The sequence below is a fragment of the Sphaeramia orbicularis genome, chromosome 10 (genome assembly GCF_902148855.1).
Source record: "Sphaeramia orbicularis chromosome 10, fSphaOr1.1, whole genome shotgun sequence".
NCBI classification, from domain to species: domain Eukaryota; kingdom Metazoa; phylum Chordata; class Actinopteri; order Kurtiformes; family Apogonidae; genus Sphaeramia; species Sphaeramia orbicularis.
In genome coordinates this window covers 41,028,888-41,044,774 of record NC_043966.1, presented here as the reverse complement: position 1 = coordinate 41,044,774, position 15,887 = coordinate 41,028,888, and positions in this window count along the sequence as shown.

Below are 15,887 nucleotides of genomic sequence, written 5' to 3'. Positions count from 1 at the left end.
TCCACAGGTCCATCTTCAACAATATTTCTGAGTAATAACATGAGAAAGGTCGTTTTGAGCGCTGGCCCTTTAACCGCACATGAGCCACTTCAGGCCCCACCCCCTCCAGGTTATTGGCTGTGCTTCTCCATCCCATTCAACCAACAACTGAACATTTTAGGTAATTGGCTTAAAGTTTGGACATACTGTATTTTCAGTATGGACTACAACCACTGCTACTGATAAACAGTTATGGCGTACTCGGAGAAATGATCGTCGGAAGTCTTACATAACAAACGTAAGAAATTAAGCAGGAGTTGAAACAGGTTGTAGAAATCCACTCGATTTTTGCCAGAATGAATATAAAGATGGCTTTGCAGCAGCTGGAGGGTACCTATTATGCTGCATTTCCACTACATGGAACCGACTCGACTCGGCTTGACTCGATTTGGGTACCAGGTCCTATTCCTGGAGACCGTTTCCGACTTTACAATACCTGGACGTCACAGCAATGCGGCGCATTACTTTTATGCCGTCTGCTCAGAGTTGCTAGTAAACTCGCTCATTGCGTGTTGTCTTGTCAAATTCAAACTGAATTTTTACTTCGGCCATCAAAGACTGAATCTCCTCGACCGACCATGGTGTAGTTTTGCGGGCTGTCATCATGTGGATTAACCTACCGCTATATTTACTATAAACTTCCGCATTTGTTTTTTGTAAAACGGCGGGTCACAGAGACAACTCTCTTACCAATCAGTGGTCTGCAGTGTTTACACATCACGTTTTAGTGTCTGTTCCCCAGTCTTGGAACCTTGGCGGAGGTGATAACAAAAAACTAGTACCGGGTACCAGATTCCAGGTCCTTTTTTGTAATGGAAATGCAAAAAGGTAGAGTCGAGTCGAGTCGAGCTGGTACCATGTAGTGAAACTCGGCATTAGTGTCCACAAATAAATGTATAAAAAAAAATAAATGTACCAAAGACTAATAAAAGTGAGTTAGCAAAATATGACCTCTTTAAAATCACTGAAGGGCTAACATACTCAATCTATTAGCACTTGTTTTTTAAGAGTTCTTTCTAATTGATAATGACATTTTATTTAAATAACTCCAATTTCATACATTAAATCACTTTAGATTGATTATATCACCCTGCATTCATGTTTAAATAACAGGGTTTAAAAAAAACCCAAAAAAGCAGTTCAGTTACACTACACATGTTTATGGTCTGCAGACAGTGATAAACAGTTCCACTCCCCTCTACTATAAAATCTCCCATTATTTTCCTTTCCCGTCAGTGCTGCTCTGCCTTTTTATTACCGTCAAACTTCAGGATCTCCAAGGATGTTCAATATGAATCATATTGACCTTAATAATTCACACTCAATGTTACCGCAGAGAAAAGAACAGCAAAAACTGCAACAACAAAACAAAAGCAACGGGTATACCTGCAAGTTTGCTTTTAATACTTGTACAGTTTATTACCCACACTTCATAGTATAATGTCTTAAATGGTGACGTAAGTACCGATGGATTATGTTAACAGCATGTTTGTCATAAGTCCATGATCAACAACGAAGCACAAAAACTGAGAGTGTGCAAGACTACCAGAGCCTCTGATCTGTGGCTGTAGGGAAACAAACTCTCCTACTCTTACTTTTTTAAAGAGCAAACAATTTCTTGTGGAGCTGAAGTTTAAACATGTATTTTACAAGCAGAAGTTGACTCGATAGGCTGCATATAAATAGTGGATGAAGCTCCCCTGTAGAGATGGGATTTATGGCTCTTTGAAGGGAGCCGGATCTTGAGGAGCCGTTCCTTTCAAAAAGCCGTTCAAAAGACCGGCTCGTTGTTGTATTTATTTAGTTTCTAGAAGTCAAACAGAGGTAAAGTTGTTTTTATCATGGAAACAATCACTAGTGGCAGTTATAAGATAAGATTTGGATCAGAATCATTTGGATGTACACATCCCGCCAATATATACACTGTTGGTGGGAATTATTCTGAAATATTAGGCTATTTTGTCTTGTGTTTTCATTGTAATCATTCCATAAGGTGGTGCTACATCCTCATGCTTTGACAGTCAGATCATTATTTTGAATTTTCCCTCACCTAAAAAACTTTATGGCACAAAGAAAACAACATAGGCTACAGATAACTTCCATGCAAAACAACTTTACTGTGAAATTTTCCACACAAGAACATTTTAACAGTGTAGGAACAAAACAAAAATTGTATATGTATCAGTGTTTCCTGTGGAATTCATCTGTTGGTGCGGCGGTGTGTAATGGGGGGTTCGGTCGTAACCGCATCAGTAACCGCGTGCGTCGGTTTCCGTTCTACTTATAATACTACGGAGGTATGGAGCGGTGCAGTCCGTGCCCCCCCGCAGGAGTGAAAGTGACGCTCGTTTATCTTTTCCCTGTCTCATGAAGCTTCACAAACTTTCATTTGAGAAGACAGGATGTTTGTCCTGGCTTAAAATGTATTATACACATGTATAATAAGTCTAATGTGACGGTGATGATTTTTTTTTTGTATGAAATGTATGGTGTAGTGGCAAAGATGGTAAGGTTTTGCCTCATGTGGTGCTGCGCCACAGCAAAACCTTACCAGCGGAAACACTGTGTGTGTGTGTGTGTGTGTGTGTGTGTGAGTATATACAGGGTGGGGAAGCAAAATTTACAATATTTTGAGGCAGGGATTGAAAGACAGTGTATGACCAACAATTAGTTTATTGAAAGTCATGAGAATTTATTTGCCACAAGAAAACTGACATAATAGAAAATGTTTTTATTCTATGTGTCCTCCTTCTTCTCAATAACTGCCTTCACACGCTTCCTGAAACTTGCGCAAGTGTTCCTCAAATATTCGGGTGACAACTTCTCCCATTCTTCTTTAATAGTATCTTCCAGACTTTCTCGTAATAGTTTTGCTCATAGTCATTCTCTTCTTTACATTATAAACAGTCTTTATGGACACTCCAACTATTTTTGAAATCTCCTTTGGTGTGACGAGTGCATTCAGCAAATCACACACTCTTTGACGTTTACTTTCCTGATTACTCATATGGGCAAAAGTTTGTGAAAAGGTATGGATAATAGTGTTAGGTATGATTATGACATCAATATATGTTTGGTTTCAAAACAATTGACGTAGTGCCTGCTGAGAAAAAACAACTAAATGTTCATTGTAAATTTTGCTTCCCCACCCTGTGTATATATATATATATATATATATATATATATATATAGAGAGAGAGAGAGAGAGAGAGAGAGAGAGAGAGGGAGAGAGAGACAGAGAGAGTCAATCAGTAAATGAAATATAGGAAAATACCTGATATTCACTGAAAAAACACAAAATACAGAGGATAATGTCATAATAAATGGTGATAAATCAGTTAAGACAAGTTAAATAAAGAGAGAAAGACATTTTGGAACTGCCACAAAAGTAGCACTGGGTCTTTATGGGTTAACTTGTTTTTTTTGTTTTTTTTTTCTTTTGGTTTCTAAATGAAACATACTGCTCATACTGACAGAATGTGTGTACACGTGAGATGTAATGTGTACCTTGTGTCAAGTTCTGTGAGTGTGTAAAAGTTTTATCTGTGACCTGCCAGGGGATTGCAGATAAAAATTAGCCTCAGGCGAACGCTGGTGCACTGCATCAAATAACAACATTGATGTTTGTTTTATGACACTTCAGTGTTGGCTTCACTTTTCTCCCCCAGACAGCGCTGCTTGGCATGTTCCCAGAGTTGCGATGTAAAAACAAAACTAAACACATCAGAGGAATAACTGTGACAAAAATGACTCAAAAAACAGTCGTCAAAAAGTGGAACTGATTTTGCATTATTATTCATTGCATGCAACATTCGATTCTACTCTAGGTTCAAATGGACTAGTTTAGCTCTTTTGAGCTAAAGACGTCCAGTTGAACTGAGAGGAATCACCAAGAAAAACATTTATTACAGTAGCCATTTTTGTACAGCACTTGTGTTCCGGGAATATTTCACCTTTATTCCAGAACGACATCTGTGAAAATGAAATGGTGGTATCATTTGGTCCCACCTTTATCGTGTCTCTGTAACACCTCTGGAGGTAGTAACATAGTCATGATAAAGGTGGAATCATTATTCTGGAACGCTGTGTGAAAGGAACACCTCTTGTTCCACAACCAAGTTGTGACGCTTTGATGACGTATTGCATGTATGACCCCCACGCCGGGGGATTTAAAAATAGGACCAATGGCCCTGTAGCTTACCGGCCAAATTAAAAGCTTTGAGAAATGTGTCTAGATGCCATTTATTATCACCCAGTTCTGTGTATTTATTATATTACAGAAATAGCCCATGTTTTGGTCATATTCCAATCAGATCTGTAAAAAATTCAAATTCCAACTTGATATCATTGATACTTACTGATTTATTGGATCAGTCCACTTCCTATCTGTTATAATGGGAACATTTTTCGAAGTTGTACCAAATCCAGAATCAGATCCGGATCGAAATAATTGCAATACCTAGTTTTGACATCATCGTAAAGAAGCTGTATACCAAGTTTGAAGTCAATCAGAACTGGAGTTTGGGAGAAAAAGACAATTGAAATTTTTTCCCCATAAGAGCCCATGTTAAATTTTACGTAAGTTCCCGGATCCAGAAGAAGATCCTGATCAGCATGTGGCCATTATGTTTTGGTCATCTCCCCATCAGGGCTGGACTGTAGAAATTTACACTTGATATCATTTATACTTACTGAGTTATTGTATCGATCCATTTCCTATCTCTAATAATGGGGAAATTTTTCAAAGTCGCACCAAATCCAGAATCAGATCCAGATCCAAATAATTTCACTGACTTTTGTTGACATCATCATAAAGAAGCTGTATACCAAGTTTGAAGTCAATTGGAATTGTAGTTTCGGAAAAGAAGACGATTGAAATTTTTGTAACGGACGACAGACGACAACGACAGACGATGGACGCCGCATGATGACAATAGCTAAAGGCTGGTCGGCTGATAAGCTAAAAATGAGTGCAGACTGTGTGCAGTAAACAAACATATCAATGCGACTAGAAAGATGTCGAACTGGGGAGAAGTAGAGATCCGCAAGCTTTTGCCACTTCGGGCGGAGGACTCCATCCATGCTAACATTTGTGGAACGGGCAAACTCTAGAGAGGTTAGCGAAGATACTCCGGGTATTTCCGATGTGCAAGTTATACGGCACAGTATATGCTGTTCTGCGTCACCACCCCTTAGATTCCGGAACACCTGTCTCACCTCTGTTACTCCTTTGGCTTGGCTGTAGAAATCGGTCAATGGTTGTAAAAAGGTGGGATCAGCATCTCACCTTTTTTCCGGGATCTCTGTGTAAAAGTGGTGAATGATTTTACTCAAAACTAGTGAAAACAAACTGTTTGCTATACAGCACCAAGGTTTCCAGAATCATGAACAGAACCAATTTAAGACCCAGAGCTGATTTGGTGGAAAAGGCCTGGGAGACTGAAATGAAAATCCTTTCCTTCACAGTAATGATCTCAAAGAACCGCAAGACTTGTGCCTTGACAGAGGTCAGTTTTGACTTATGGGTTCTGCCTTTGCTGCTGTCATTCAGTCCACATGGACCTCAAACCAATAATGAGCCCAGTGCCAACAGAAGGCAAACACAGTACATACACATCATGGTTGATAAAGAAGCATGCATCAATATGAGCCTATAAATTACATTAGCTACATGTATACCTGCATTGATCCATCTACCTCTGTGTTATGGGCCAAACACACTCCTGCTGTATTACTCTGTCACTCATTCCAGACAGGACCCAAGGGGATGTTCGCTTTATATTCAGTGGGTTTGTTTGTTTTTCTGGTGTCACAGTTTTGTGAAGTCATAAGTCTTATGCTGCATTTATTCAGAGACTTAAAACTTTTCAAAACAATGGTTGAAACTTTTTTTTTTCCTGTTATGTAAGCCATGTTCTCAACCTAGATTGTTTTCAAAAACAATTAGAAATAGCTTGTATTTCTGTCAGACTTGTTTGTTTCATACTAAAGCATTTTGATGGAAAGCACTTTATAAATGTACAATAATAATAATTACAATTATTATTATTATTATTATTATTATTAAAGGTATGTTTTTTATAGAAATAGAAACTCTGTTTTATGATGTTTACCTTGGGAACAACCAATTATTATTCAGTCTATACAGTTAGGACCTCAAAATAGAAGAAACTATTGTAGAAAAATGACCACCATGAAGCTCTAATTGACAAAAAAATCAGACAGGATGGTTTCAAGTTACCAACCTCTGGTTTATGAGCCTAAAATTCTTTCTATTGTGACAGTGTTCATATACAGCAAAAATTGTTTAGTTGAAATTTCAGGGTTAAACATTTGAGAGTCAGTTTTCACTCTCAAAGTGTAGTTTTAACTCACTGTGAGTTAAATGTCACTCAGAGTTGGGGTTAATGAAAAGAGTTAGTCAAGCCTGTGGAAATTAACTCAGGAGAAGTGTTGTTTTGCGTCTCTCCAGTGTTAATTTGCCTGGCCCCTGCATTTCAAACCAGGTGAACCTGTGCAATTTCTATCAGACTGTCACTGTCAGAGAGAAAAAAGAGGAAAAATACATTTTCTAAAAAAATGCATCAGCTTTCTTTGAATCATCCTGTTCACATGGAATTTTAAGTCATTTTCAGTGGATTCACTTTTTTATGATTAAAATTAACACTACTTTCAGAGTGAAAATTAAGTAAAATGAGTGTTATTTTTATTACTTTCATGGTGTTAATTTAACTCTGAGTTAAAGGAGACACTCTGTGTAAATAATAAATCCATATGAGTTAATTTAACCCAGGTCAGTGAGATTATGAAGGGCGGCCGTGGCTCAGTTGGTAGAGTGGGTTGTCCAATGACCAAAGGGTCGGCGGTTCAAGTCCTGGCTTCGACTGTCCACATGTCGAAGTCACCTGCTGGTGTGTGTGTGAATGTGACGAATTGTAAAGTGCTTTGGGCACCATGAAGGTGTAGAAAATGCGTTATTTAAGTTCAGTCCATTTACCATTTATGAATTCTTTTGAGTGTTGGTAGTTAAATCAGTCAGTGTTAAGTTAACTCAGGTTTCTGAGTTAAAAAGGCAACTCTGGCATAGTGTCAAATAATTAACTCCAATGAAAATGTTAATTTAACTCTGTAAAGTGTGGACCTATATAAACTCTGAAAAAGAGTTAAAATCAACTCTGTGGGAGTTGATTCAACTCTCCAATTTTTGCTTTGTATGGGACTTGATCTTGCGTGGTACAGGAACTGTCCTCTGTAGCCGGACAGCACCTTCTCCACTTGTCCCAGGAAGTCCAGTTAACTCCACTCGAAAAACTGGTGCACTCAGAAATCAAGGTACCACAGTAATTTTTGAAAACTGGAAATGAAAACAGTCTTAACATAATAATGGTGCTAAGTTGACCAACTACACTCGATCTGTGCTCCTTGGGTGTAGAACAGTGGTCTGTACAAAGTGTCCAGTAATTGCACAGTCAGCTTGTACAACAATGGATCACCCAAAACAGCAGGAAACGGTATCATCTGGTGTTTTGTATCTGGTTATCTGTTCCCACCTGGCGTAATAGATCATCATAATTATGCTTGTGAAGCTGTACATCGCAATGTCCTTGCTGAAGGACTCGGGTATATACTTGAGGAGATAAATGACAATTTGCATCAAACTTCTGTACATGTCCATATCATTATTTTTGTAGATGACCTGTCCCAGCTGTGTCTGGCATGTGGGAGAACAGCTCAGGAGATTAAAGCGATGAGTGGCTGTGAAGATTTATTTCAACTCAAGAACACAGGGAAGCACCCTGAATGGCTAATCTCAGCATTATTTTGTGATGACCTAACCAAACCGTAAAAGTATAACAAGTCATGACCTTCATACTGAATAATTCACACTTTGGGGAACTGCTTTAGTATCATTGTAACATAAGCAACTTTGTCAGTTTTTAATCTAATGTCAAAACACAGGGCAGATAAAAAGCAGTTTTTGCTTTGAACTAGTCAAGATCTAATGCAAAAATCCTGTTACTTTGATGAACAGTGCCGTGGGCCATCTGAACGCATCATCCCATGCAAATACTTACACGAACAAGTGGCCCCACCCAAATGTCAGGTCCAATCCAACATTTACCGAAGGTTTCTGGGTGATACTGGCCACACAGAAGCAGTGTTTCACTCTTTGAAATTCATGGTCTATTTTAAAGTAACATCAATGAAATAATATTAATTAAAATTGTATTTTTTAGATGTGCTGCATTAACACTTTCATGCACGAATTATGAGAACCTTAATCAAAAATTTTTCCTGAGTGTTTTTATTCCTCTTTAGGCATGAGAAAAACAATGTGATAGAAAATTTTCTTCTGAAAAATAACTTAAAAAATAAAACAAAATTATATATATATATATATATATATTTTTTAATACATTAAAAAAAAGTAATAATGACAAAAAAATTCTTATGAACCTATTTTTCATGAAGTTGCAAAAATATCCACTCAGCTGGACACCACACGTTTAATTTGTGACACACGGAAATGTATTTACTGATAAATTGTGTGAAAACTATGGGGAAGGCTTGTGATTCTGGGGGTTTATCCTCAGGAGAGATCTACACAATATTACCAATTCATGTCAGAAAAGACATGTAGTGTCTTAAAACTTTAATAAAGATGTGTAAAAAAAACGAAAACAACGAAAAGAACAACAAAATCCATGAATATACAAGAGAACAGCTGTAGAATAGCTGTCCACTGTAGTGACCAGTATGCACAAAAGGGTTAAAGCAGGTATCATCCAAAATGTACATTTAGAGGCTTTATTAAAGTGCAAACAATCATGAAAATGCTCCAAAAACGTTCACCTGAACAAGGCTGTGCACATGCCATGTGACAGTCGAACAATAGAATAAGTGATGAGACTACAATCCTGGCATCAACAACTTTCATGCAGTTGTCAAAGTTACATGTAACTTACTATCAGTGACAGACTATTGAGTTGAACTACCACTAGTGTATTTAACCAGCTTCTCACTACCACTTCATCCTTGAGTCCAAATTAGAGTTTGTGTTAAATTTGAAGAAACGTTCTCAAGAGATGATCCTTGACCTTTTAGTTATTTATGCCAAATTTTGCCATTTAGGACTGTCCAGCCAACCACTGGACGAATGGACAGACCTTCATATAGAAATGAGCTGTGGACGCATTTAACCTTTTGAAGGGCAAGTGACTTTTTTTGGTAATTTCTGCACACATTATAAGACAGTGACAGCAACAGTTCCAGTGAGGACAGTGAGTCAACAATCTCAGGTCCAATATGGTCTACAGGGTTTGTAAGGTCCACCTCTGCATGAACAGTGAGTGTACCTGCTTTGTTCGGTACCATGAAGTAATGGTACTAATGTAAGGAATGATGTTCAAAGGGACAATGTGGATGTGGACAGGGGTCTGGATCAGCACTTATGTTGGTCTAATGTTCTAAAAGTCATGTTGATTTCACCTGTTTTTCTTGTTTTTTTTTTTTATTTACTTTTTTTTGCAACTTACATGTAAGGAACCAAATATGGTAACTTCATTGACCGTGATTTTCTACGTAAGAGGAAAAACTTGAAAATTTTCACAAACATAATAAAGTCTTGTTATGTCCTCCAATAACTCACTAAGGTTGAAATTTTGGATTTCAGAGTATTTCTATGTGAGCCCTATAAAAGGGTAAAAGAGATTTAAAGTGCTTAGGTACCATGAAGTAATGGTACTAATGTAAGGAATGATGTTCAAAGGGATAATGTGGATGTGGACAGGGGTCTGGATCAGCACTTATGTTGGTCTAATGTTCTAAAAATGATGTTCTAATGTTCTAAAATACATGTTCCTTTCACATTACATGTGGGTTTTTTGGGGGGTATTTTTTAAATTTGCTTCATGGATTTATTTATTTTTGCCACCTAATGGAAAGGAACCAAATATGGTAACTTCATACATCATAATTTTCTACATTAAAAAAAAAAAATTCACAAAAGTAAGAAAGTCTTGTTATATCCTCCAATAACACACCAAGGTTGAAATTTTGAATTTCCGAGTATTTCTATGAGTGCCCTATAAAGGGTTAAAGAAGGCTATATAGCAAAATGACCCACATGCTATCAGCAGCTCAAACATTGTTGCAAGAACTGTTCTCATTACTTACACAGACATTGTACTGATCACCCATTCACGTGATTTATCCAGATCTACAGATATACCAGAGGACCTCATCTATCTTCTACCGCTAACTACCATTTTTTAGGGGGTTATTTAAACATGCAATGCAGTTTCAAATATTCAGGTTGAGTTAACCCTTCATAGGTCACCAATAGAAATATCAACCCTAGTGTGTTATTTGAGAATATAAGACTTTTTTTCCTTTTTTTTTCTTTTTTTTTTTTTTTTTTTTTTTTTTTTTTTAAACTTTTGTGAAATATGTCAATATTTTTGTCATGTACAAAATCAAGGTCAATGAAGTTACCATATTTGGTTCCTTACTCCCAAGTGGTGAAAAAAACAAAAAAGTAAATATAAAAAATACAGGAAAAACACATGTAATGTGAAAGGAGCATGTATTTTAGAACATTAGACCATCATCTATAGAACACTAGACCAACATCAGTGCTGATCCAGACCCCTGTCCACATCCACATTATCCCTTTGAACATCATTCCTTACATTAGTACCATTACTTCATGGTACCGAACAAAGCAGGTACACTCACTGTTCAAGCAGAGGTGGACCTTACAGACCCTGTAGACCACATTGGACCTGAGATTGTTGACTCACTGTCCTCACTGGAACTGGTGCTGTCACTGTCTTATAATGTGTGTGGAAATTACCAAAAATAGACACTTGCCCAATAACAGGATCATTTTTTTCTGATGAACTCGACTTTGATTTTTTTTTTTTTTTCTTTTTCAACTATACAGAGACTGCTTCAAAGTTTTGTAGTATGTTGATGTTTGCTATGAGTTGAGAAGATGAGTAGGTGAGATATATTTAGGGATGGGAATCGTTAAGAATTTAATGATTCCGATTCCATTATCGATTTTGCTTATCGATCCGATTCCTTATCGATTCTCTTATCGATTCTCATTGGGTGAAGGAATAAAAGAGTACAAACGGGTGTGTTTGCATTAACTGTCTTTTATATTTCCATCTCTGCACAGAAAATATAACTTACACAGTATGTACAAATAATAATTACAGATGACACCGGGCCAGTTTGGGGGAGTGGGGGGCGGGGGTGGGGGCATGCAGTGAAAGTGAAACTAAAGACATGTTACTAATTCCTCTATTCCCACATTTCTACTACATGGAACTGGGTCGACTCGGCTCATCTCCCATTGTTGTGCACCTCATTTCCTTTCCCCTACCTTCGGAAACTTGTGTTTGGGTACGACGGTTGTTGCCCGCACCGGAACCGGAACTGGGCCCGGCGTTCACTCTGCTGCTACATTCACAAGTGCCACTAAGTAGCGAATCAAATATGGGACATTCCTGTAAATAAGTCACATTCTGTGGACGAATGTTTGAGCAGACTGGAGGGATTGAAGACATGGAAGCTTTGCAAGTGTTCCAAGTAAGTGGACCTGGTGTGGTCTGTTTAGATCGTTTCAGCCTCAACGCCATGTTGGCTACGTTCTGACCAAAACAATGAAGCGTATGCGTGATGTCATCGCGCATGCACAACGAAGGCAGAATCGATAAGCAGAATTGTTAAGGAGGCAGGCAAATGATTCCAAGGAATTGAGCTACTGGGAGCCGGTTCTCAAAAAGAACCGGTTCTTGATTCCCATCCCTAGATATATTCATGATTTTTAACTTATCATATATAATATTAGAGTCAGAAAAGGCAAAAATCCTTACACTCCTTTGTACAGTGTCTTTCTTCCTCTCTGTAGTAGCAACAATCTAAACACTTGTTACCATTTGAACAGAATAGAATAGAATAGAATAGAATATACTTTATTTTCCATTTGTACAGATACATCGCAGTATAGGGACACTGGAATTCTTGTGCATTTCCCTAAATCACAAACTTAAACTAGAAGCACTCAGACAGCGCAGACCTCCGCCAAAGCAGATCAGTGCCCCCTCCCCCCGATGTTTGTCTGTCTGTCTGTCCGTGTGCAAGATAACCCAAAAAGCTATGGACGGATTTGGATGAAAATTTCAGTAAATGTTGATACTGGCACAAGGAACAAATGATAAAATTTTGGTGGTGATCGGGGGTGGGGGTGGGGCACTGATCTGCCTTGGCGGAGGTCTGCGCTTTCTTTTCTAGAAAAGCACTTGTACAGCACAGACCTCCGCCAAGGCAGATCAGTGCCCCCCCCCCCACCCCCGATCACCACCAAAATTGAATCATTTGTTCCTTGTGCCAGTATCAACATTTCCTGAAATTTTCATCCAAATCTGTCCATAGCTTTTTGAGTTATCTTGCACATGGACAGACAGACAGACAGACAAACCAACACCGACAAAAGCATAACCTCCTTGGCAGAGGTAAAAAGACATGAAAAAAAACCCGAAACACAACATAAACACAGCTAAAACATATAAAAACAGTTATTGCACAAATACACACTTGTAAAATAGAGTACTGTATCAGAAAAATTATAATAATAAAAGTACTTTCATTAGCATTGAAATTCAGTTTTCTAATGTTGAACAGCCAACTTCCAGCTCAACACACACTTCATGCAAGAACACATCTTCCATATCAAACCCATATGTTGTTATATAACCATTTGTTAGGCAATATAACATGACTGTCTTAACACCTTAATTTTCCAAAGACGTATCACAATCATTGGAGAACGAGGTGAATGTACACAGTAACACCCTGCTGCTAATGCACTCTACTCCTGCTGGATATAAACACAACCTTCATAAACCTTTAATTTAGCATACATAGGCAAACTCATTTTTGCGCAGCGGGACACCACTTTTTACCCCGCTGGCTCAATTTCAAAGCTTCCATACTTATGCGACACCTCCCCAGGCGGACACATGATTGGTTTTCATGTATTTAATGGACTTAATATTGACATGTATTAACTTAGGCTTAACCTTCACCCAACCTTAAAGCAAGACGTGCCTTAACCTTTTATTTAAGCATTTAAATAGCGATTATATAAAAGCCCATCCCTATAATGTGACTGTGTAATCATGTTTACATTTCCATAACTTGGCCGCACATAAATGTACTCTGAACACATGGTGCACATCCTCACACAGTTCTCTCAGCAGTCGGCCACTTTACATTCAGCCCCCCTGCACTCTCACAAAACACTTACACACATACACTTTCACTGGATGCACGCTTTCAATGACAGGAGGGCTTGATTTACTAATTCATCTCCGTGATAAATAATGCACATTTGGATCCCATATGGTGTCGGACAAACTGTCATTGCAATTCTGTTAACGGCTGCATTACCTAAATGGAAAATACCATCCTGAGTCAGACAGAGGAAATAACACTGAGTGCATGAAAAAGCTCCAGAAACTGCATAATCAATGGCCCTGATTAACAATATCTATCTTCTTTATCTACTCTCATACATCACAGAGGGTGGGGCATTCACTTTCAAAGGAAACATGCAAAGTATCATGAAAATTGTACCACTGCCTCCTCACAGGTATAAATGACAGATAAATGAAAATGTCTTGGTCTCAGATGGCATGGTGTTGGCAACACTATCGGTTAATGATATATTTTACTGAAAAAAATCACTTTTTCTTCAGTTTTCTCTGTTTTTGATATAATAACCCTCAACTTTAATCTGAGCTTTAATAAAACTAGAGACAATGCACTCATTAATTTATTAATTAATTAATATTAAATGATTAACCCTTTCATGCGTCAATTATGAGAATCTTAATCAAGATTTTTTTTTTTTTTTCCTGAGTGTTTTTATCCCTCTTTAGGCATGAAAAAAAAACAATGTGATTGAATTTTTTTTTTTTTTAAATCAACCTGTTTTTCATGGAGTTACCAAAATGCCCCCTCAGCTACACCATGAATTTTATTCTTGAAGCAAAGAAACATGTATTTAAAACCCAATATCATAAAGTGATATGAAAACAGTGAAATGAAATCATGTTTAAAGCTCTACATATCGATGTGGCATTTCTCACAGCACTTAGTAAAAGTTTGAACATGAACAACCCGCCTCCCTCCAAAGCCCCGCCCGCTCATCCCAAGTCGTCAGAAATGGACGCAGGGTCAGAGCCCCGTTTGGCACTATTTGACGCAGGGGGTACCCCTTCTGCGTCAGATTTGGACGCGGAGGGCAGCCTGATAGAACTGCATGTAAATCCCTCAGTGTCATTGAGCTCTGACGCTTTCCTCTTACCTGATGCGCGTGATGGAAGCGGAGGTGGAAGTGGAGGTTCGGTCCACTTCAGCGTGTCCGTGGACCCCTCCCTCAGTAATCAGATCCATCATCCACCTGCCGCGGCTCCTGTTCCATCAGTAGACCCTGAATTTAAGGGTCTGGTCTGTGCAGCGCTGGGTCAGTGTCTTCAGCTGATGAGGTGCCCAGCACACGCACTGTGAACGCGCGGCCTCCGCGAATTTTCCGTGGACATTTAAGGTTTCATAGTCCATACATTTATCATCTTACATAATCCTACATTGTGTGACACCAAGTACATGAACCTGAATCAGTACTGTGGTCCTAAAAGCTGAGCTTCCTGCAGACCTATCTGTTCAGTCCAGTACAGCTGACTTCCGGACTTTCATCTCCATCCTTCATTCATCAGACTCCCGTTTGTTCCCCTTAGTTGTTGTTTCTGTTAATCCCTAATCCGTTTTTTCCCTTCCACATGTCCATTTGAGTTTTATCCATACACATCCTAGACAGTAGACTGTGGTCAGTGACAGGAGAAGCAGCGCGAGTGAAGCGTCAGATTCAGAGGGACACATATCGGATGCGGGGACGGCGATAATGGATCGGATGCTGAACGGCCGTAATGGATGATTGACAGGAAGCTCAGCCAGGTTCGACCAATTATTTCATTCGGACCGACTAAAATGATTGGTGAGACTTTTATCAGAACTATATGAGAATTAAACATTTTTGAGTTTCAAAACCTGGTGGATTTCTTTTATATTTTAGTTTGACACATGCTTATTAGGAGCATCTTAAGATGACAACAGAAAAGTGTAAAAATGCCACATCATACGGTATAGCTTTAATGCAGCTAATCTGTTTTCTCACATTTTAACATATTCTAATACTAGTTATTTCTCGCTTCATGGAGATAATACGCAAAAAATAAATATTAACAACTGATTTCCACTCAAGAACCAATCAAGAACAGCAAAGTTACAATAATGGTATGAATTGCAGTTTATGAGATGATGCATAAGTGTCCACTGTGTTGGTTGATATGGAACTAAAACATCAAAATCCATGAATATACAAGAGAACAGCTGTAGAGTAACTGTCCACTGTTGTGACCACTATGCATGAAAGGGTTAAATAAATAAATGACTCAAATATAACTGATTTATTGTTTACCGATAAAGACCCATTGCGACTTTTGTGGCTGTTTGCAAATGAATTTTTCTATAAATTTTCCCTTTCTTAAGTCATTTATCACCATTTATTGTAATATTATCCTCTTTATTTTGCATTTCTTCAGTAAAAATCAGGTATTTTCCTTTATTTAATTTACTGATCATTTAGATGTTCATAAAATTTCAGAGTAAATTCAAAGGATATTATGTCAAACAGAAAACGGAAGATTAAGTAACTTTTTCAGCACAATATATCATAACCTGAACATAAATCAACTGCTTCCATAAACTGTTATTTA